The sequence below is a fragment of the Vulpes lagopus genome, chromosome 3 (assembly GCF_018345385.1).
Source record: "Vulpes lagopus strain Blue_001 chromosome 3, ASM1834538v1, whole genome shotgun sequence".
In the NCBI taxonomy this organism is placed as follows: Eukaryota; Metazoa; Chordata; class Mammalia; order Carnivora; family Canidae; genus Vulpes; species Vulpes lagopus.
The window spans coordinates 41,720,578-41,743,465 of record NC_054826.1 but is presented as its reverse complement, the minus strand read 5'-3'; the positions used below and the strand labels follow the sequence as shown (position 1 = coordinate 41,743,465).

General features: G+C 33.4%; 1 protein-coding gene across 2 annotated transcripts in view; it reads right to left on the bottom strand.

Annotated features, from left to right (window-relative positions):
* The window catches only part of TENM2 (teneurin transmembrane protein 2), a 3,550,639-nt gene that overhangs the window by 3,169,496 nt on the left and 358,255 nt on the right, over positions 1-22,888 (bottom strand). For both annotated transcript variants that reach the window (XM_041750467.1, XM_041750468.1), the window contains exon 3: positions 9,567-9,605. The gene's annotated coding sequence lies outside the window, so the exon portion shown is untranslated. The remainder of the gene's footprint in view (positions 1-9,566; positions 9,606-22,888) is intronic.

The following is a 22,888-nucleotide window of genomic DNA, read 5'->3' as shown; positions in this document are numbered from 1 at the left end:
GAACGTGTTAGAAAAGCTGCAAATCCCATACAAGTATCAGTCCTCTCATTCAGGGGTTGTTTTTCATCACTGACTGAAATATATAGTCAATTCATTAAACTTTCTTTCAAATTCTAAAATTGTTCCAGGTGAATTTTCAGGTGTTTTTCCCATCATGTCATGTACCATGGATTGGCAAAGACACAAAAAGACATGGTCACATATAAATGAATGAGCTGAAGTTTTTTGGAAATATTTACTATCCAACAGTAGTCTCTTGATAGAAAACAATGGGTTTTGGATTCAAAACTATAATAAAGAAACTTTTTTTTTTTTAGTTTATTATGTGCCAAACACCAAGGTAGACACAAACATATACTCCATCCTATGCGAAATGAAAACCAAACAAATTTACTCCAGTTGAGCTGCCATTTAGTAAAAAAATGAACGGCAGTAATAAACCAAGTACTAGTGATATGATACAGTAAGTGTTAAAGCATTCTGAAAAAAATAGAAGGGGACGTGACTATTTTGGTAAGGTGAAAAAAAGGCAAGTTGATAATTGAGTTGGATCTTAAAAAGGAGCTGTTTTCATTGTTTTGTTACTATTGTTTTAATTTTTGTTTGTCTTTTTCTTGCTGAAGAGGAGAAGTAGGTGAAGGGCAAAAGGAAACAAGTGTTAAGCTTTGGCAAAGTAAGCCCATTTCATGTTTTAGTAGCATCAAGTTTTCCATGAGATTGGAGTTTAGATACACACACACACACACACACACACAAAGGTGGTGATTGGTAATGCTGTTCTACATGAAATGGTCACTGTATCAGTCAGGGTTCTCCAAAGAAACAGAACTAATAGGATATAGACAGAATGATTAGATAGATAGATGATAGATGATAGATAGATAGATAGATGATAGATAGATAGATGATAGATAGATAGATAGATAGATAGATAGATAGATAGATAGATAGAAGATAGATAGATGATAGATAACAAAGATGAAAGAAAGAAAGAAGGAAAGATTTCTTCTAGGAATTGACTCATAAATTTTATAGGTCCACAAGTCCCATAATCTGCCCTCTACAAACTGGTATAATTGAATCCAAGTCCAAAGGCCCTTGTACTAGGGGCTTTAATATTGGAGGACAGGAAAAGGTGAACATCCTAGCTCAAGAAGAGAGTGAATTTGCCCTTTCTTTGCCCTTTTGTTCCACTCAGGCCCTTAACATATAGATAAGGTCCCCTCACATTGGTGAGAGGGCAGACTCCTCTACTCAGTCAGTCTACTGAATCAAATGCTAATCTTTTCCAGAAATTACACACTGAGAAATAATGTTTTTCTAGCTATCAAGCATTCTATAGCCCAGTTAACACATAAAATCAACCCTCATAGTCAGTTAGCCCCCAGACTTTTCACAAGTCTACAGCTGTCTTAAGTTCCAGTTTAGATATTGTATTTCCATTGATATTTTCCCTGATGCTCTAATCTAAAGCAAAATCATATCTCTTCTCCAGCTCTATCACATCACCTTATTTTACCTTCTTTGTATTTTATTTTCATCCTATATTTTCACTATAAAACTTTTGACTTCCTGATGTTTTTTGTTACTTACATATTTATTTATTCTATGCATCTTTCCACTAAAAATATAAATTCCATAAAGCAGGGTACCTATCTTTTTACTCACCGGAATATTCTGAAGGACCAACCTAGAGATGTATCTTAATATGTGCATGAGAACTAACAGATGAGCACAGAAAATTTCAAAGATCATTTAGGAGAGTGCTTATTTTAAAAATAAGCAAATATAATTCTAAGTCAATATTAAAAGCTTAAATGATTCTCCAAAGATCACAGTCTCATTCAGTAGGGGTTAATTTTCTTTTATATATAAATATATAATATTTACTCAACAAAGTAATACTAATGCATTTATTTTCAAAAATTAAAAAGATAAAGTTCAAGGAAAATGAAAGTTATTATAGTGAAAGCAAAAAAGATTTGATACTGAAAGCTTAAATTCCAAATCCTCTTTTCAAGTTTCAAAAATTAGATACTTACTAATATCTTAATGCATCAAGGAACTTTTCTCCTATCACCCCAATACCCAGTAATAAAAATCATATAATTATCTATATTAGACTACCAGCAAACTAGCTGTTCCATTAGTATCTGCCTTTAAAACTCTATAATTGTCTTTCAAGACTTCCTTTGAAGAGAGATTGGTCCCCCAGTGTTTGATGGTTTTAAAACATGTACAAGTTTTCTGACACTCCTTCCATCAGGAGGTAAAGTCTATGTTCCTTCCTTTGCTTGAATCTGGGAGGTTTGGGATTTGCTTTCAACTAATACAATGGGGCAGAAGTGACACTGTATAATTTCTGGGGCTAAGTCACAAAAACCAATGTAGCTTCTCTATTATTCATTGTAACACTCACTTGTGGAACTCTGAAATGATATGTAAGGATCTAACCATTCTGAGGAAGCTGCATTATAAGAAAGCCCAAGACACATGAAGATACCAGGTGTAGATGTACATTTGAGGATCCAGGTTAAGTTCAAGCTAATATCTAAAATGAACAACCAGATTTGTGAATGAAGACAATTCCAGGTGATGCTGGTCACTGATCCCAAGTTTTAAGTCTAAGTCTATCCAGCTCAGGCCCCAGACATCACAAAACAGTGAAGATTTATTTCTACTATGACTTTCCTAAATCCTTAACCTACAGAATCAGTGAGCATAACAAAACTGTTGTTTAAAGCCACTAAGTATTAGAGTAATTGTTATGCTGTAATTATAATCACTATACAAAGATTCTAAGTTTCATTAGCATGAACAAGAGATTCACACAAGCATGGACTGAAAAATAGAAAATCCTTCATAAGAAATCTCCATCACAAGAGCTTATCCTCAAATAACCAGATATTCACTATTAAAGAGAATTCAATGTATGCTGGGACAACTCTGACATTTGATAATTCTAAAAAGTACTTACCAGATAGGGTATTATTGTGCTTTATCAGCAAAAACTCTAGAGACTTTACATGCTTAAGGTCTTTAACTAAAACTGGGTTTGTCTTTACTTCTTACCCTAAACTGGTAATTGTGAGATAGCATATTTATCATACATATAAGTTTTACTTCTGAGTATTTCTGCTTTTAGAATAGGCCTCATAAGCATGGGAAATGACCACGTAAAACAAGCAAGTGAGCAAACAAGTGACAACAAGAGAAAACAACCTCTTTTTCATCAGAATAGTTTCAACCTAGAGAAAATGTTTTCCTAACAGTTCATATGGCTAGTTGAGTTACTTAGACCAAGGTCTGTGTGAAAAGGTATTTGGATCAGATGAAAAAATATCACTGCAGTTTGTAGTTAGAATAATTTCATTTATGAAGGTAAAAACTTATTTTTGCCCAAAGATGGTACCTGAAAAAGACATCTAAGTTTTAGTGCAGGCTGTACACAGTCATAAAGAATGAAAATTTGGTTTAACTGTCAATGTAGCTAGGTATTTCAGAAGACATTCTATGTCTCCCAAAAAATTAGAATCTTCTTTTTCTTAAATAATATAAAAATCATTAGATTTCACAGATTATTTTGTGTTAGCACGTCACTCCCAAATATTAATAGACATTGGCCATAATATAACCTCAGTATTATTTTGTCTGAAATAAGTTCTATTTGGGGACATCTGGGTGGCTCAATGGTTGAGCTTCTGCCTTTGGTTCCGGGCATGATCTCCGTGTCCTGGGATCAAGTCCTGTGTCAGGCTTCCCGTGGGGAGCTTGCTTCTCCCTCTGCCTATGTCTCTGCCTCTCTCTGTGTGTCTCTCATGAATAAATAACTAAGATCTTTAAAAAAACTATTTGGATGTTGTCATCTAAGTTAGAAAATATGCCATCTTTCATGAACATTTAATTCACTTAAATGACTAGGCTATAAATTCTCTGCAATATGTGTAAGGGATACTTGGCAATTCTATAAAACAGTGTTGACCACAGAAATAAAATGTGCCCACAAAAAAAAAAAAAAGCTGCAGACAGAATTTTAAATTTTCTGGTAGCCACATTTTAAAAAGTAAAAAGAAACTGATGAAATTAAAATTAAATTATTTTTATAATTATATATATATAATTAAAAATATATATAATTTAACATAATTTGTCCAAAATATTATCTTTTCAATATAACCAATAAAAATTTTTGGGACTTTTCTTGTATAGGCCTTTGAAATAGTTTGTGTTTTATACTAACAGCACATCTCAGTGCTAGATGTAGTGTTATTTCAAGGGTTCAATAGACATATGTGACTAGTGTTGACTAGTTGGAGAGTAAGGCTAGAGTATTACCCACAGTGGAGTAAATCTCAGGTTTTGTGCATTTTTATCCACTTCATTTTTCCCTTGATGGCAAGGTTCTAGTTATTTTAAGAACCTCAAATAATAAGTAAATATATTCTTTTATAGTAATTAAGGAATCATTTATTATTTAAAATAAACCTTTATTTCTTTCTATTAGCTTTAATTCTAAATACTGATATGCTACTTTAATTCAATATTCAGATTTAATCAGTTTTCCAAAACTGGTGACAAAAAGACTAAATGTAATAAAGGAGTAATTCTTTTGGCTGATTTATCAGCTGTGCAGAGAAATCTCTTACCACCTTCTCTTGTCCCCACCCTTCATCCTGCCAGTCACTCCATTATGCAATCCTCCTTGATTTTTTCATGTTTCATATAACTATTAACTATTTAAAAATTTTATTTAAATCAGTTTACCTGTTGTTTATCTCTGTTACTATATTGTAATACAGGTTCTGTGAGAGCAAGCAACATTTTTTTGCTCAAGCTGCAATGATGCTCATTGCTTAGAAGAGTGAATAGCACATCAGAAGTATTCAATAAACACTTGTTCATTGAACTAACAAAGATCCTCATTGTATTTTAAAAACATAGGCACTCTTTAGCATAGTTTACACCAAATTTACACCAAACAAAACAACTAAAATACTATGTAGAAAGCTTCACTTGAGAGTCCGTGAGTTCTTAAGATCATTTTAGGAAGTTGTGGAATTTTTATGGTGGTTCACATGGTGGAATGTCTCCTTTAAAAGCAAGAAATTCAGAGATAAAAGACATCACATTTCTGATTCTAGGATAAGAGAAAAGCTTATCCTTTCCCCCCAAATATCATCTATAGTCTAGTTTATACAATGCTATTAATCCAACATACAAACATGTTTCTTTCCTGTTATTGAAAAAGCCTCTCAAATTTAATTAAAGTCAATAAAGAAATTAAAAGCTTAATGAAAGCAAGAATCCTCTGAGTGTGCTCATGCTGTTATCAGCCTGTGATGTTGTAAAAGATAGGATTATGATTTCATTGCCAGACAACCAAAAGACGAGAAAGGATAACAAGAAGAGCTGTGAAAAACCTCCTGGTGAGAGAAATCTTAGAGTGAAAAACTGCTGCACTTAATCAAGTCAATGAAGAAATTAAATACAAAGGGATAGCTTCTGAACATAACCACTTATTGTTTAAATAAAAATAATTTGGAAAAAATAAGGGAAAATAATTTGACATTGACCAAAATTCCTACTCAATGTGAAATTTTGTAGGAAACTGCAGGATTGTGACCACCATCCCTTCTCAAGAAATCTCAAGAAATTACAATTGGCCTAGATCAGAATGTAAGTATTTATTTGTATTATTTCACTTTAAAAATGAGTATTATATGAACTACAGATTTTTTTTAAGATTTTATTATTTATTCATGAGGGACAGAGAGAGAAAGGCAGAGACACAGACACAGGCAGAGGGAACAGCATGCCCCACTCAGGGAGCCCAATGTGGGACTTGATCCCTATACTCCAGGATCATGCCCTGGGACGAAGGCAGGCATTCAACTGCTGAGCCACCCAGGCATCCCTGAACTGTAAATTCACTACATACTTCTAAGTTTTCACGCCCAGATTAAGATAACCCCTCATCAGTTGTTAAAAGCTTCCATAATAGTGGTCAAGAGAGAGATGTCTGGGAACAATACTGGACTTTTCCTGCTTCCCACTGCCTTCAGAAGTAGTGCAGAGGGTACCCAAGGTACCAAAAGATTCTTACCACTCCTTCCTTCTATGAGATCACCACTGTCACAGCCTTCATTCGGGTTTATTTCAGATCTCTGCCAGAAGCTTCTGACTTCACCTCTCATTTCCCACATTTTCACCACTTTAGACTCTGCACATTTCCTGTTTATTCCCTCTCTCCCTGCCTTCCACAGTTCCTAAATCTTGCCCACTGTGCTCTGTGCAATTCACAGTGCATCATCTTCAAAATTCACAGTGCAGTATCTTCAAACTTGACTCTGAATGTTTCCTTCACCACCTTGCTCATGGGAGCCTTGGATCTTCTCTGAGAATAGTGCTTTCCCAATGGATTGTTTTATCATTTTTCTCCTTCTTTCCTCACATACCCAAAGCTGTATTGGGCTAAGTGTCCTCTTTATGCCTCATTTCCAATTCTAGATTATTCCCTCTTTCTTCACTCTGAAATGCTGTAGCTTTGAATTATGTCATCAAATATTACTGCATACGACTATAGTCAGCTCTTGTCCCTCATGTTATTCCACCTCATTTATTGAAAATTTTAGTTTCTATTTCGACCATTCTCTCAAAGATCTTACAAATCATATGATATCAGTTTGTAGGAAATGATTCTTCTAACATTCTACCTTGATACAAATAACTATAAGATTTCCATATTCACAAGTTCAAATATTGACTTTCTGGTCATATACATATGTATAGGAAGAGACAGAAAAAAGAGAAGAGAGAGGGAATGGAACAATGAAGAGAAAAGAGAGAAGACTGATCCCTTCTTAAATGTTTGAACATTAATTTTATTTATTTATTTATTTATTTATTTATTTATTTATTTATTTATTTATTTATGAGAGACACAGAGAGAGAGCCAGAGACATAGGCAGAGAGAGAAGCAAGCAGCCCGGTACGGGACTTGATCCCGGGACCCCAGGATAACACCCTGGGCTGAAGGCAGGAGCTCAACTACTGAGCCGCTCAGGAGTCCCTGAAGATGAATCATCTTTTTTTAAAAAGATTTTATTTATTTATTCATGAGAGACAGAGAGAGAGGCAGAGACACAAGCAGAGGGAGAAGCGGGCTCCAATGCAAGGAGCCTGATGTGGGACTTGATCCCCCCCAGGATCATGCCCTGAGCTGAAAGCAGATGCTCAACTGCTGAGCCACCCAGGCATCGCTCTGAACAAGAGTCTTAAGTGATTCTTTAATATTTAATAATTCCTTTAAGACTCAGTCATTAAGTTTTACTTTCATAGACAACTATAATGCTTTTTATTTCTTTAAATATTCAACTTCTCCTCCCTCAGATTCTCAATCGACAATCTTTTCTCTCACTTTACTGAGAAAAATCAAAGCAACTTCCACCACAACTCTCACCCTCCTACCAACTTCTGTACCCATTTTTTCTTTCATCTAAATGATACTGATGAAACACCAACACTCCTATTGATAAGTCACCCTCTGCAATGTGAACCAGAGCCTATGGCTTCTTACCCACGCAGAGATATCAGTCTCTTTCAACATCAACCTTATTCTTGCCAATAGATTGTTCCCATTCCCACCTCCCCTTCAGCTACCACTTCTTTTATTTGCTTTCCTTTCCAGAAAAATACTTTGAGACAATTTTCTATCCTCACTGTTTTCAATTTTTTTCTTACACTGGCTTTTCATCCCCACCAATGATCAGTTTTCTATCCTAGTATTATTTAACCCAAGAGCAGCAGGTGTCATGTTTGTTCCCTCTTTCTTAAAGCACTTTCTTCCTTAATATTCAGGTTATTTTCCTACCTCAATGACCAACACTGAGGTATTCCAGTCTTTGGTTCTTAGATCCTTTCATTTGTCTTTCTGATCTACTCTCTCATGACTTTGAATCCTAAGGTAAATATTTAACTGCTTATTTAAATCTCCACTTTGATGTTTAACTGGCATCTGAAAATTAACATGTTCAAGATAATTTTTATTGTCCTACTGAACATGCTTCATATTGTATCTTTCAAATTTCAGTGAAAGCTACTCTATCCTTTTGGTTATTTATATATGGGAGTCACACTTGACTTACTTTATCTCATTTCTCTCAACTGATTCAAAAGCTAATCTTATTCGGTCTACCTTCAAATTATATCTAGAGTATGACCATTTTTCATTTTCTTACTGCCACTGTCCTCCTCTATACTGGATTTTTTCAATTGTTTCCTACTTCAACCTTTGCTCACATTCCTCAAGGAATTCTCAACACAAAAGCCAGAATGATTCCATTAAAATTCAAGCAGTTTCTTGTAACTCCTATACTTAAAATTCTCCAATTTTCCCCCATATTACTTAAACTAACTTATTTACTACTCTAAAACCCATATGATGTACATTCAAATATTAGTACCATTTTCCAGACCAGGAAGTTTGGCTTAAACAACAATAGTTAAGTGGTTGTATGAAGATTTAATCTAGCTTCAGAAACCATATTTTCAGCCATTATTATTTACTGAAAAAAATAGTTTTAAAAACAAACAAAATCCTAAAGCATCCATATGTCTGGTGTATGACAGACCTCTTCTCCTACAATTCTCCCCTTTGCTTACTCCTTCAGCCACCCTAGCCCTACTGCTATTCCTTATACTATTCAAATGGAAATGCTTACAGTTCCTTCAACTATACAAAACTTTCCTTGCCTCTTAGTTTACATGTCTGTGTGGCATTTCAAGTTTCCTATTCTTCCAGCTGATTTCTTTCATTCTCTAGTAAATGCCATGTTGTTTCTATTATGAAAATGTTCTCATTGTCCATTTAGTAAGTGATATCAAAGAGATGGGGTGGCATTTGATTAATGCTGCCTATCAGGACTTTGGCTCTAGAAAGTCAGTACTCCAGACAATTAATTACTAAGACTGAGAGACCTTAATCTTTAGGTCCTTAAAACAAAGTTCCCTAGCTCTTTCCCATCTTAAAGTCTTTGCATTTGCCGTTCCCTTATTCTAAGTTTGTTTCTGCATTGCTCACTCCAGCTCAGCTTTCATGTCACTGTTCATTTGGTGCCTGCTCAGAGAGGTTTTTCTGACTATTCTAGCAAGCATAGCCATCGTTACTCTCTCTCTAACCACTCAATCTACCTCATCATCCTGTTTTTTTATTTATCATTAATGGATGCATTCAACAAAAATCTAGTATAGGTCAGACATTTGTCAGTAAGTAAGCATTCTAGCTTCCCTAGAAGGTACCATCTAATGAGAAAGATAGTCAACTAGGCTATAAATAAATAAAAATCAAGTGGTGATATGTACTATAAAAAATAAACCAGGTTATGTTTCATAAACAATTAAATAAATAAATCAGGTTAATGGGAAAAAAGATTGCCTGTAAGCAGAAGCAATCTACTTTTTCTCAGCTCTTTGTGTACTGGGCATTCTATTTGAAAACAAAGAGAATGTAAAGCAATAAACAAATTATGAGCATTATTATAATATTTTGATTGATTAAATGTCCTTACCATAAGAAGTTCTTCATAAGATCCCAAAAGATAATTTCCCTAGTGGGGAAAAAATCATGAAAATTAGAAATAATGAGTATCACATATTTTGTGATTTATTTAGGTTTCATTAGCAAATTCAGATTTCTCTTTTTTCTTTAACTTAACCATACATATTAAAATAAGACTACCACCAGTATTTGAACAGCCAGAATACTTTTACATTTGTTATAATACTACTGGTCTATTAGCAAATAAAAAACAAACCAATCACATGGGGTGAAAATACTCAAGAAATTTCCACTTCTAATTCTAATACTAAGCATCTAACTTTTATTGGACTCAGTTTCCTGATTTTACAAAATCAAGGAATTTGTTTCAATTGATTTAGAGCATATCTAAAATTCTAATTATGTTCAAAGCTAAGCTAAAGTAATTTTAACTAGTTTAAAGAAAAATTTTATACATATAAATTTTTAGATACCAATTACATACACACACATTGTCAAGATGTATTGCATGTATCTCATGTTTTAAATTGGAATTTGAAGTTATTGATTAATTTGCAATTATTTATTTCAACCATGAGCAGAACACATTTTCCTTAAACTTTATTATTCTGAACACTAGAAGCCTGAGATGAAAAGGAAGAAAGAAAATTCTAATTTGTCTCTGAGTGATTTAAATGGCTTTTAAAAGAATCTTTTGATCATAGAAAATATTTGTCTATCCATTACCTTTTTTCAAACTCTACTATGTTTTTTCCAACACCATACTTTAATTTAAATTTTGACTACCAACTTAGAATTGAGCAAAAGCAATAGATATCCAAAATCAGTGGGCTGCTGTGAATCACTTTCAATAAGAGAAGAAAACAAATGAATTACAGCTAGCATTAGGCTCTGGAATTGAAATTACAAGCACTCTGAGGAGTAATTATAGTATGTGGTCCAAGGATCCTGCTGCTCAGGTCCATTAACATTGCAGACCCTGCTGAATTATGAAAATGTTCCTAAGATCTAACATTTTTACAAAAAGATGCTGAAATCAAATCCCCAAAATACTCCCTTGATAAATACAAGGTTATATAAAACTCAATATTTATATTGTAGTCTTAAGAAAACTTTGAGACATACAGATATATTTCACATGTTAAAAGCAGTGAAGTGTCTGTTATTAAAATGAATGTGCAAAGCAAGTTAAAACTCCATTAAATAGATCTGATTTTAAATTCCATCACCAGAAGAAAATGACTCTGGTATTCCCAAAGTAATAAAGCCCAGAGTTCTTCTGCAATTCAAGAATGCAGACCTGGGGCAGGTGAAAGTTTCAGAACAGTTGATTTCATCTTAATATAAGTTGGGGGGGAGGGGGATGCATCGTGGGATAGATTATTCCCAGCTACTAAAACATTTAAATGGAGAATACGTTCATGTTAGACCATTCTAGAAAAGGTTTCTGACTAGAGGCCCCCAACACTTCTTTCCCATTCAGGCTATATAATTCTGTGTTTCAATAACCTTTGTAGTGACCATACTAAAAAATCGAGATCCAAAACAAATCTGCATTAATATATTTTAAACATCAAGTCCATATTATGCATTTCTTTAAAAATGTGCCATGCTGTTTACGAATATATCATAATCACAAGTAGGACCCTCACATATGGAGTTTCCTAGGTCTCAAACACTCTTTCCCAACCTCTTTCCCAGTAATCCCTGATTAACCTATAGGTTCTAGCCACATATTCTCTTTTCCAGAAATTCTTTCCTGTCCCTCCCACCTTTGAGACAAATTGTGTTTTACCTATTACCCTTACTAGATCATAGGATACCATACCAGTAGTTGTGATTATAATTAAAATTAGTCCTGTGAAAGCACCAGTTCCAGATTGTTGATATACTTCAAAAAGATTATTTTTTTTAGATAAATTAGGAAAATGCTGCATGATTCAAAGCTTAGGCAAATTCATTTACTGGAAGACATCATAGAGCCATGAAAGTGTTTTAGATTCTGTTAATTATAAAGGTAATTATAAAGGTAAGTGAATACAGAATTTCTCAACATGATTTTACTCCAGATTCACTTTTTTCATGGAGCATCTTATAAGACTAAGGTTCCTTCACTTTTATTTTATTATTTATTTTTTTATATTTTCCTTCACATTCATTTTGGAGAACATTGAATTATTTTATTCCCCATCCTCTAGATTGTACCTGGCGCAAAGTAGGCTAGTAATAAAAACTAACTGTAAATTAACTAGTTTTCATGTTTCTTGATAAATGCCACCTTACTTACTTCCTTAAAGGGACTTTGTGATCATCATATTTATTCTGAGCACAGGACTCCTCTGTCTGATACACTTGCTCACTTAACTTCTATGAGAATAACTCAAGGCTGGTAGTATACCTGCCTGTGGCATATGTTTCATTTTCAGATAGCAATTGTTGAAAGCATTCCTTTTCATTGAATTTATTAGCTGAGTCCTTCTAATTTTAATGCAATGACTCAAGCTCTTCCTCTTCAAATAACTACACTTGATCTTAGCCAAAAAGCCAAGAAGCAATCCTCTTCAAATAACTAAAAAAAGTTTATACTTTCTTCTACATAACACTTCATAGGCATTTCTTTTTGGTTTCTCTCTTTTTTTTTAAGATTTATTTATTCATGAGAGACATAGAAAGAGAGAGAGAGAGAGAGAGAGAGAGAGAGAGAGGCAGAGACACAGGCAGGGGGAAGCAGGCTCCATGCAGGGAGCCCAACGTGGGACTCAATCCCTGGTCTACAGGATGACACTGGGCTGAAGGCGGCCCCTGAGCCACCCGGGCTGCCCATGGTTTCTCCTTTCTGAGGTAAATATCTTAGCTTTCTTATTCCTACTGTGGTTTTCAGATTTCCAAGTTGACAGCAACCTTTCTATAAAATTTTGTTTGTTACTTCTGTTAAATTCTTCTAAAGCATACTTCAAGTCAAAATAAGACAGAACCTTAATACTTTGGAAAGATGCTGTGGCTCAATCCTGTGTTCTCTATTCCATTCATATTTCTCCTCTTGCCTAGAATGCTTTATCTTTTTTTCTTGACCTCTACAAACATTATTAATCCTTTGAGGTAAAGTTCAACCCCATGGCATGCTCAACTACTTTAGCTGTCTCACTTTTTAAAACATTCCTCTGCATTAAAAACCTCTTTGAGCATATACAAATGGACATTAAACATGAAAATCCATCAGAGAAATAGAAACTAACACCATATTGAAATACTCTCAATAATCACCTAAGTAAGCCATTTAGAAAATACAGAAATAGAGCACCTCACTGGCTCAGATAGAGCATGCAACTATTGATCTAGGGTTGTGAGTTTGAGCCCCACGCTGAGTGTAGAGATTACTTAAAAATAAAACCTTTTCTTTTTCTTTCTTTCTTCTTTCTTCTTTCTTTCTTTCTTTCTTTTCTTTCTTATGATAGAGAGAGAGAGAGAGAGAGAGAGAGAGAGAGAGAGACAGAGACACAAGCAGAGGGAGAAGCAGGCTCCATGCCGGGAGCCTGATGTGGGACTTGATCCCGGAACTCCAGGATCGCGCCCTGGGCTGAAGGCAGGGGCCAAACTGCTGAGCCACCCAGGGGTCCCAAAATAAAATCTTGAAAAAAAAAAAAAAAGAAAAAGAAAATACCAAGTATTGATGAGGATGTAGAACAACCAGAATTCTCAAGCACAGCTTCTGGAAGTGTAAACTTGGTATAACCTCTTTGGGAATCTAGTTGGCTGTTTCTACTGAGGGTGAACATTTTTCCCATTTCTATGGTCCAGGAATTCCATTTCTAGGTATATGCTCATCATAAATGTGTACAAATGTTTACAAAAGTTGCAGAAATATTTACAAAATATTTGTACACAAATGTGTACAAAACACATGTAATAAGATTGTCATAGCATACTATTTGTGGTAGCCAAAACCTGGATATTAATCAACTCTTCATTAACAATAGAAAGATGAATTGAGGTATATTTACATAATGGGGGTATGATACAGCAATAATGATGACTGTCTATAACTACATGCAACAATATGAATGAATCATGCAAATATAATATTGAGCTAAAGTAGTCAAGCATAAAAGTGCATATATTATATTACCTCTTTTATATAAAATGAAAACAGACAAAAGTAATCTGTAAGAAGTTAAGATAATATATTATCTTGGGGGAAGCAGAAGAAGACCTAATGCGGTATCAGAAATGATCTGTTTCTTTATCTGGGTGCAACAGCCAAGGATATTCAGTTGGTTAAAATTATTGAGGTGCTTATTTTCTGTATACATATTGTACTTTAATACAAACTTTTTAAAAACAAGTTCTTGATCTACTTCAGACCAGGAAATACCAGTGACTTTGTCGATGCATAGCTGGGGTAATATTAGCCCGGGTAATATTAGCCTGCAAAAAAGTGAAAGTGAGTATTCTAAATATTTCTTTTATTTTTTTTTCTAAATATTTCTTTTAGCCATTAAAGCAAACAAGCAAGCACTAATCAATCTATAGTTAACTAATCATCTATAGTTAGATGTTTCCTCAGAACATCTAACTATAAAAATTAAATAACTGTTTATAACCTAGGGAATCTTCTGTCTTCTTGACTTAATGCATATAAGATGTAGATGTTTTTTTCAAGTTAACATATGTAATTCTCCTACTTCAAAATAACTTTAATCATTTATATAAAACAACTAAAAATTCCAGAACATACATGTTAAAATCTCCATCAAATCCCACACAGTATTCCAAATTGGTAAGAAATAATTCAGGTTTTAAAAATACATAACATACATAACAGTGGCATTTTCACATATTTTTAAACACCACCCTTTATCTTCCAGATCATATTTAAGCATTTTCATTCATTATCACTATTTTCATAACATTTCTTGAGTCTTTCACAAGGATAAAAATTCCTGTTTCCAGAGAGGAAAAGGAGTTATTAAATAAAAAACTTGAAAGAAGATGATTTGTTTTATTTGTCTCTCATTATTAAATAAAATCCAGAGACTCAGACTATTTAATGGAATTATTTTAAACATATAAAAGCATATAAAAGCATATTGCCTATTTATAATTACAAATGCTACCATATTTCTCTAAGGAACTCCTCAGTCATGGGGACAAGATTATAGAAATAACATACCTACAACTTTGCAAAGCAATTATAGCAGGCAATGACTCATCTAGACAATATCTTAGCCATTTTAGAAAGTGCTCCAACAGAATGGGAACCATTATTATCTGAAGTGATCAAATGAAAAAAAGAGATCCTATATAAAGCACAGGATATCATATTAAGGTAACCTATTAAGTTCTGTAAGTTTTATCATTTACTGTTTATCATCTTTAAGTAACCTTTTCATTGAGGATATGTTGTTCATATATATTTAGTGTCTTGCAAAAATTTGGAAGTATTTCTATCATCTTTGCCCATATAAAACACTTTGCTTTGGAACAAAATTATGCTACACCATTTCCTCATCAAATTCTAACAAAATTTAATGTTATAGAAGAGAATTCTAAGGCTGAAAATCTTATGTATTTTTATGTAAGTCTATATTTCTTCTAGAAAAGTACAAGATTTTCCCTATTTTTTCTTTATAATCAAAACAAAATCCAGATGTATCAAAACTGGTCTTTTTCTAGTAATTTTACTTACAGTGCCACAATATATTCTTTTTGAATTTTGTTTTCAATTTATATTACATTTGGGGTATATCATTCTATAAGTTACACCAAACATTTAAAGAGGCAGCAAATTTTTTAGTTTTTATTTAGAACATTTAATTAACTCTGTAGTCACCCTGTCAATAATACTCTCTTCCAAAATTTAAGAATAATAAACAAATTTGTGTAACTTCATCCCATAAGGTACTATAGTATAAGCATCCTAAATGATTTTATTATTTCAAGTATCTTTTCAATTCATCATCTATATCAGAGTTTCTCGGTGTGGGCCCCATCAACATTTGAGGCTGGATATTTGTGGTGGGGGCTATATGTACATTATAGGATATTTAGGAACACTCCTCTTCCCCCTACTATAAGACGGTAGTAGCCACTTCCCAACCTGGTGACAACCAAAGTGATCTCTAGACATTGTCAGTTGTCTCCTAGGAGGTAAAAGCACCCCTGTTGAGAACACTGATCTTTCTTTCTTTTTTTTTTAAGATTTATTTATTTATTCATGAGAGATACAGAGAGAGAGAGAGAAGCAGAGACCCAGACAGAGGGAGAAGCAGGATCCAAGTAGGGAGCCTGATGTGGGACTCGATCCGGGGACTCCAGGATCACGCCCTGGGCAGAAGGCAGGCACTAAACCACTGGGCCATCCAGGGATCCCAACACTGATCTTTCTTAATGCTAGAGTTATCTTTCTAAAATACTAATTATATATTCTACTGCTTAAAGAATTCCTTTTAATGATTATTTTTATTCATCTTTAGATAAGCATATTACCCAGAACTTATACAATAAGGCTTGTTGCTCATTTCTAAAATTAAATCATTACATGATAGACTTTTGCTTCAACCACAAAGAACTATTTGCCTCTCAACACACTGTTCTCTTTCATGCTTCTGTCTTTTTGCTTATGTTGATTCCTCTAAAAGGATTTCCTTTTCCTCCATTTCTACTTGGAAAATTACAACTAAACTAATAAGACGAGTTAAAATATCACCTCTGTGAAGTTTTTCCTTTCACAGATACATAGCATTAAATGTTATATACATATAGGAAATACTTTCTTCATCATTTACTTGCCCAAGTTTATTTTTACTATTTTGAGCTATAACCAAATTTTGTTATTTTAGAGAATAAAGCACATTAGCTACATAATGAAACCAATATTGGTCAGTTGTTTACCAGGAAAACAGAATCTATGATCCTATAATGATGAAATCATCCCCAACTATATTTATCACATTTATACTTGCTTAGAGAGAAGCTCCTCTGATGCATATCTGACCTCTCATAAAGCCTTCAGGCACAGTTTTTCAATTTGGCATTTCTACTCCCAGAAGAACTTAGTTTCATCTGTACACTTGAAGATTTCATTGGGTTCTGTCTCTTCCAACTCATTTATAAGCCCATTTGATAGTACTAGTCCCTAGTGAACTCAGTAAAATTCTGTAAAAAGCAAGAAGCACTTTACCTAAAAATATAACTGAGGTCACTAGTGTGCACATTCGCATTGAACAGCTACTGCATACTTTGGGTCAGCACTGTCCAATAGAAGTTTCAGTAATGATGGAAATTTTCTATATTTACACTTTAGCATGGTAGCCATATGTGGCTACTGAGCACTTGAAATCTGGCTAGTGTGATTGATGAGCTGAATTCTGCATGTTGTTTATTTAAATTTTAATTTTAATTCAGTCACATACAGCTACAAGGTGAGGATTTGGGCTTTCACCAAACTGTTCTCCTAAATTTTCACAAAAATGTAATTTCAGATTTTTATCAATTAGTCTTTGTACTTTTAGAGTTTCAGAGGAAAAAAGTAAGTTTTACACTACATCATCTCATCTTTTTATTATTTTATTTTATTTTATTTTATTTTATTTTATTTTATTATTTTATTTTATTTTATTTTATTTTATTTTATTTTATTTTATTTTTAAGTAGGTTCCGTGGCCAATATGACAGCCAGGGACCACTAAATCATCTCATCTTTTACCTTATATTATCAACTCCAGTTGAAGGTATGAAAAATAAGAAAAGCAAGTGTGAACAAAAGTAAACATAATTCAGAACCATCTCAGCAAGATTTTTTTTTGTCAGTTATTTAGAAGAAGTTGAGAAAAGAAGAAAGACAATGTTTGATTAAACTATACTCATTGGGGTATCAAACACATTTTCTGCAAATGATAGGATTTCTTGGAGTAATTTTAGAAACGCTAAAGAGAAAATATTAATGTTTAACAAAGTTTTGCAGGAGAATGTTTTTGACACAGAGAGGGAAAGAATAAAATTCCAATGAGTCCAATGAGATGAATAGCAAGCACTTGACAGTGGTAGTGGTCAATAAGAAAAATAGCAGGGAGGGTCACAGAACCAGAGAGGTGACTAGTGACCATAAAAGCCCATGATTTAACATGATTTAACACAACCTTTCTAAGTCTGATAAGGAAAGAAAAATGACTAAAGTGAAACTTGAGATAGATGGTTCCTGTAGTTTTGCTAAACAAGACAAAAACGAAGAGAAAATTTACAAAGGGAATGTTTCAATCACGCAGAGTCAAAAGGAAGGGCAAAAAGATGAAACAGGAAAAGGGAAATTGAAAAAGCAGAGTACTTTATAAATCAATTATTTCCCACTGCATATTTATTCATTTTAAGAACAAAAACCTGCTAACTGCACCATGATGTATTCTAATTTATCTCTCTTCTACAGTACAATTTCTTCAGCTATGATTTAAAATTTAATTATGTTCTTAATTAGCCATTTCTGCTCAAGGATTGATATGCCCTTAGAGTGACAGAATACAATTATTCACTCACCCAATTCATGTTGAGCATATTCCATGTACTCCCAGTGATCCTTGGCCTAGCTCTTTGGACTTCCAGCTGGGTGATCATAAAGACCAGAGTGGAAGTGAGATGTAAATTGACCATAATGGATGGATAAGAAATAAGGGGAAATGGCATCTGTGTTCCGTTAGTGTTATCCTGGGGAACTGTTCAACAGGACATTCAATGATTATTTATTATTTCATTTTCTAGGAGGATACAACTTTGTTCAACGTACTACTATTTAGGGACCAAATTCTGAAGTTGCATGTTAACCTGGAGCTTTTTTATCCTGGAGGATAGTTCCAAATTAGCAATCTTATTCTAAATTTTTCCTTTCCAGCCTATGTTTATTTGGTTCCTCAAGTGCTCTTCAAATTAGCTTCATCATCTTGTCAGTTCTCTTATTAATAAGTTAAATAAAGATTTACCACATGCTCATTTTGTTTTTATATTAAGGTCATGCATATAATTTTAAAGAGATTATATTTTTACAATATATATGGGTTAAAAAAAAGAGCCAAACAGTTCAAGTAGAGGGAATTGAGTGATAAAATGCAAAATTGATAAATATATTTGATCCTGAACATGCTGAGGTTAGAGACACCAAGCTCCCCATGCAGTTGAAAATTCACATATAACTTTTGACTCCCCCAAAATTTAACTGCTAATACATTCTACTCACAGAAAGCCTTAGAAAAAACATAAATGGTCTATTAACAGATATTTTTATATGTTAAAAACTGTATTCTTACAGTAAAGTAAGCTAGAAAAACAAATGTTATTAAGAAAAACATAAGAAATAGAAAATAAATTTACAGTACTATATTTATATAAAAAAATCCACATATAAATCGACCTGTGCAGTTCAAAATTATACTGTTCAAAAGTCAACTCTATAAAAAGGATCAAGGAAAAGCCTTTTTTTCTCACTAAATCCACTCAGTATCTGTTCTAGGATGACACAATAGTCTGCTGCCACAACATTGGATGACCTACAGTTTATATATATATGTATATATATATATATACATATATATATGCATATGTATATATTCCAAATATATATTCCAAAAAAGAGGCAAAGCTAATTTATGCTATTAAAGGAAGTGGTTATTATTTCAGGATGAGGAGCAATGTCTGGAAGGAAGTATGGGGGAACTGCTTGAGTTCTCAGAATGCTCTGATTACACAGATGTGTACAGTTTATGAAAATTCATCAAGCTTATGATATGTATTTTTCCAAATGTCAATTATAGTCCAATGAAAAATAAAAGTTTGAAAATGTTCATAATAAAAAGAAGAATGTTTATTTTTTAAAAAGTTCTGGATTTGGTACAACGTCCTCTGCATCATATTTAGATATCTATTTCTGTCACTACACATATGATGTCTGCATGATCCATAATTTCTTTCCCAAAGAATTATCATCATTAATACACCATTACATATGTCTTCCTATAAATTTGTCATCTTATTTGCATAAACCACACCCAAGATATGTGACCTTAAAATTACATTTTCAATTTCTTCAAAATGTCACAAGTGAAACCTAAAGATATTTGACTACAACTATAAATGCAGAATCTTTCTAGTTTTCTGTGACTTTCTCCCAATATTTTAGAGCTACCTTGGCACAGCCAATTTGACAGCAATACTTTTGGAGACATGTATTATTATTTCCAAAGTATGGGACTTAATTTTCATAGGGAAAAAAGTTATTTTCAACTTACAGTTATCAATTATTAATTTATATTAATAATTAATTGTTTATGATTATAACAATAGCCACCTGTATAAATAGGCTGGGCCACAATCCTCTCTCAATAATCATATTGTTCAACTGGTTGATGAAATGGAGGTCCAAATAGCAATTAGCTTACTCCTTGTGTGTGAGGAACATGTGACAAATATCAGGCATATATTTTAGAAAGAAGAATGAAGAGTATATAGATGAATCTGGTAAACTAATTGAATAGAGGTAGGTTAAGTGGAGATAGATTGAGGACATTTTTGGCATACTGCAGTTTTGGTTGTCAGGGCATAAGGAAAGCTAGTAAAGTGACGTCTACAGTTATATCAAGACCAGATCATGGAACGTTCTAAATTGAGGCTACTGAACATTTGTATTATTTTCATTTCATCAAGAAACTAGAGAAGAGTTTTGAGTAAGTGGCATAATAAAATCCTACTTCAAATAATGTCATCTGGAAGCACCATGTGAGTCGGAAAGTTTTCAGCTTATCCTTGCATAAAGTTGTCCATTCAAGGATGAAATATGGGCAGCCCGGGTGGCTCAGCGGTTTAGCGCTGCCTTCAGCCCAGGGCGTGATCCTGGAGTCCCAGGATTGAGTCCCATGTTGGGCTTCCTGCATGGAGCCTGCTTCTCCTTCTGCCTGTGTCTCTGCCTCTCTTTGTCTCTTATGAATAAATAAATAAAATCTTTTTTAAAAAGGATGAAAGGTACTTCAATAGATGTGTTATTAGTGAAAATGAGTGAACTTGGAAACCAAATATATATATATATATATATATATATATATATATATATATATATATATATAAGAAAAAAAGTATTCTGTTCTGATCACCAAGGAGTTCTTCTTCTATGAATGAAAATATTAACAATTAATCAGTAATCAATTTCTTTAATGATATTGGACAAATATGTCAGCTCAGTTAACAGTTTATGTCAAACCAAAAATGCAGATGTGTGTACTACAAGCACTTTCAACATTGTGCTTTTTCTCTAATTTTATAAAACTGAATTGTTCTGTGAAGGATATTTGTTCAAATTTGTTTTTTTTCCTCCCTCAATATAGTATTGATTATGTTACAACTCCTTTGTAATAGATGTCTTTACTCAATTACAATGTATTATTCACTAATATCCATTAAGGTAGAAGGATTACTATTACTCATATGACAAAGAACCATAATTTTTTTTTTATGTATTGGTGTGCTTTTCCAGTAGTTTCTAGTTTGTTCCAGGACCAATTAGGCAAATAAAATTTCAGGTAGAATTAAAATGGCTTGAATGTGTATTATTATCCCATTAACTAAAATGAAACGCACAAGTTGAGGATAAAGTTTAAAAGAAGTCTCTCAATGTCAAACAATAGAAGACTGTTTATTTTACATCTTATGAGGTTGCCTGGAGCAAAAAGAGTATGTAGGTTAGATGCCCCACGTGGGGCTCAGCTCACCTAGGGGTACTCCCTAAGTTAAGTTTAAGGATGTTTATCTTTCATTACCAATGTTTGTATTGCCAGTCTATTAGACTTTCTTAGAGTTATGTCTGCTCACTGGACTTTTTTCCAGCAAACTAAATGTGGTATTTCCAAAAGAATTACTCTTAGTTCACCAAGAAGAGATGGAGTGCTGATTTACTTTAAAACTCATTACTAAAAACAAAACAAAACCTCATTACTACTAGAAGGGAGAAATGAAGGTATAGAATGGGAAACCACTGTTCCTAAATTTTTACATAATAAGGTATAGGAGTCTGTGAAAGTGAAAACAGAGTATTACTTTTCTTACTTTCATTATCATAACAAGATGTGACTGGTCCCTAACAGTTTGACTCTTCTGAGTTGTAAGGATTTCACCTAGACTGAATCATACCCTGGAGCCCTGTTTTGTAAGCAGAACCCCCCACTAATAAAAATGACCTTAATGGCTGACTTGGGTGTTTACAATGCACCTGCATCCTCAGTGGGCCAGCCTTAAACAGCAATAAGCTGAGGTGGCCTCTGCTGTGAGCATTCAGGTATCATCAGTGGACCATCGAGTCAATAGATCATGATGGCTCCTTTGGAAAACTCCGACTCCATATTAGCATGCTCTGTCCAGAGAATTAGAGAGAGATTTTAACAGCCCAGAGTGTGACTTAAAGAAATTCAAGAGGAAAAAGAGATGTGTTTCAGTAAAGTCAAAATGATAGATTTAAGAGAATATGTAGCAATCTTAAATAAACATGGGATACTGGAACATGGAAAATTTATTTAAAAAATTTTATGTTATGATATTTTTAAAACATAAATATCACTAACAAGTAAATGAATAAATAAATAAAACTTGTGTCAGTTTTCTTATAGATGCTTAAACCATATAAACACTATACTCTCTCCTTTCCTGATGTAGTTTTGTTTTTGATCTCCCTCTCTGAGATATCAAACAATATACACTTTAATTCTTTTGGCCTAGGGTCATTTTGTGGATGATATCTCAATATTTTAATAGCTTCGAATGCATTTTTAAAAATCATATATGAAGAGTCTGTGCTAAGCCCTCTATGGTAGGACTAGCATTTATTAAATAAATCGATCACTTACAGGCCTCTTGGTTTGTATGAATGGAAGGAACTTGCTATATTCTACTTTTGTGTATTAAACAGAATTTGCATGACTAATATTTAAACATGGGTAAATGAGGTGAATTAGAACTAGAGAACCTGATTCAGGATTCAGGAAAAATTTACTAACTCTTCTTAACCAAGAGTCTACTTATTTTCTTGTTTAATAACATTACTTGGTTTAATAATATCAAGCATTAATGACAGCCTGCTTTTGAATGGCACTACCAAGTTTTTACACATATTATTTTTATACCCCAAATAACCTTTTATTTATATGTATATAATATATACCCTACATCTGTGGCATTTTCTCCATGTCATAAATAAGAAAGGTAAGAAAAGCATTTTACCTCACCTCATATTCCTAAGTTCCTTTGTATATCTTTCCTGCCCATATCCTCACCTCCACCTCTACCACTTGAGATAAAAAATAAATT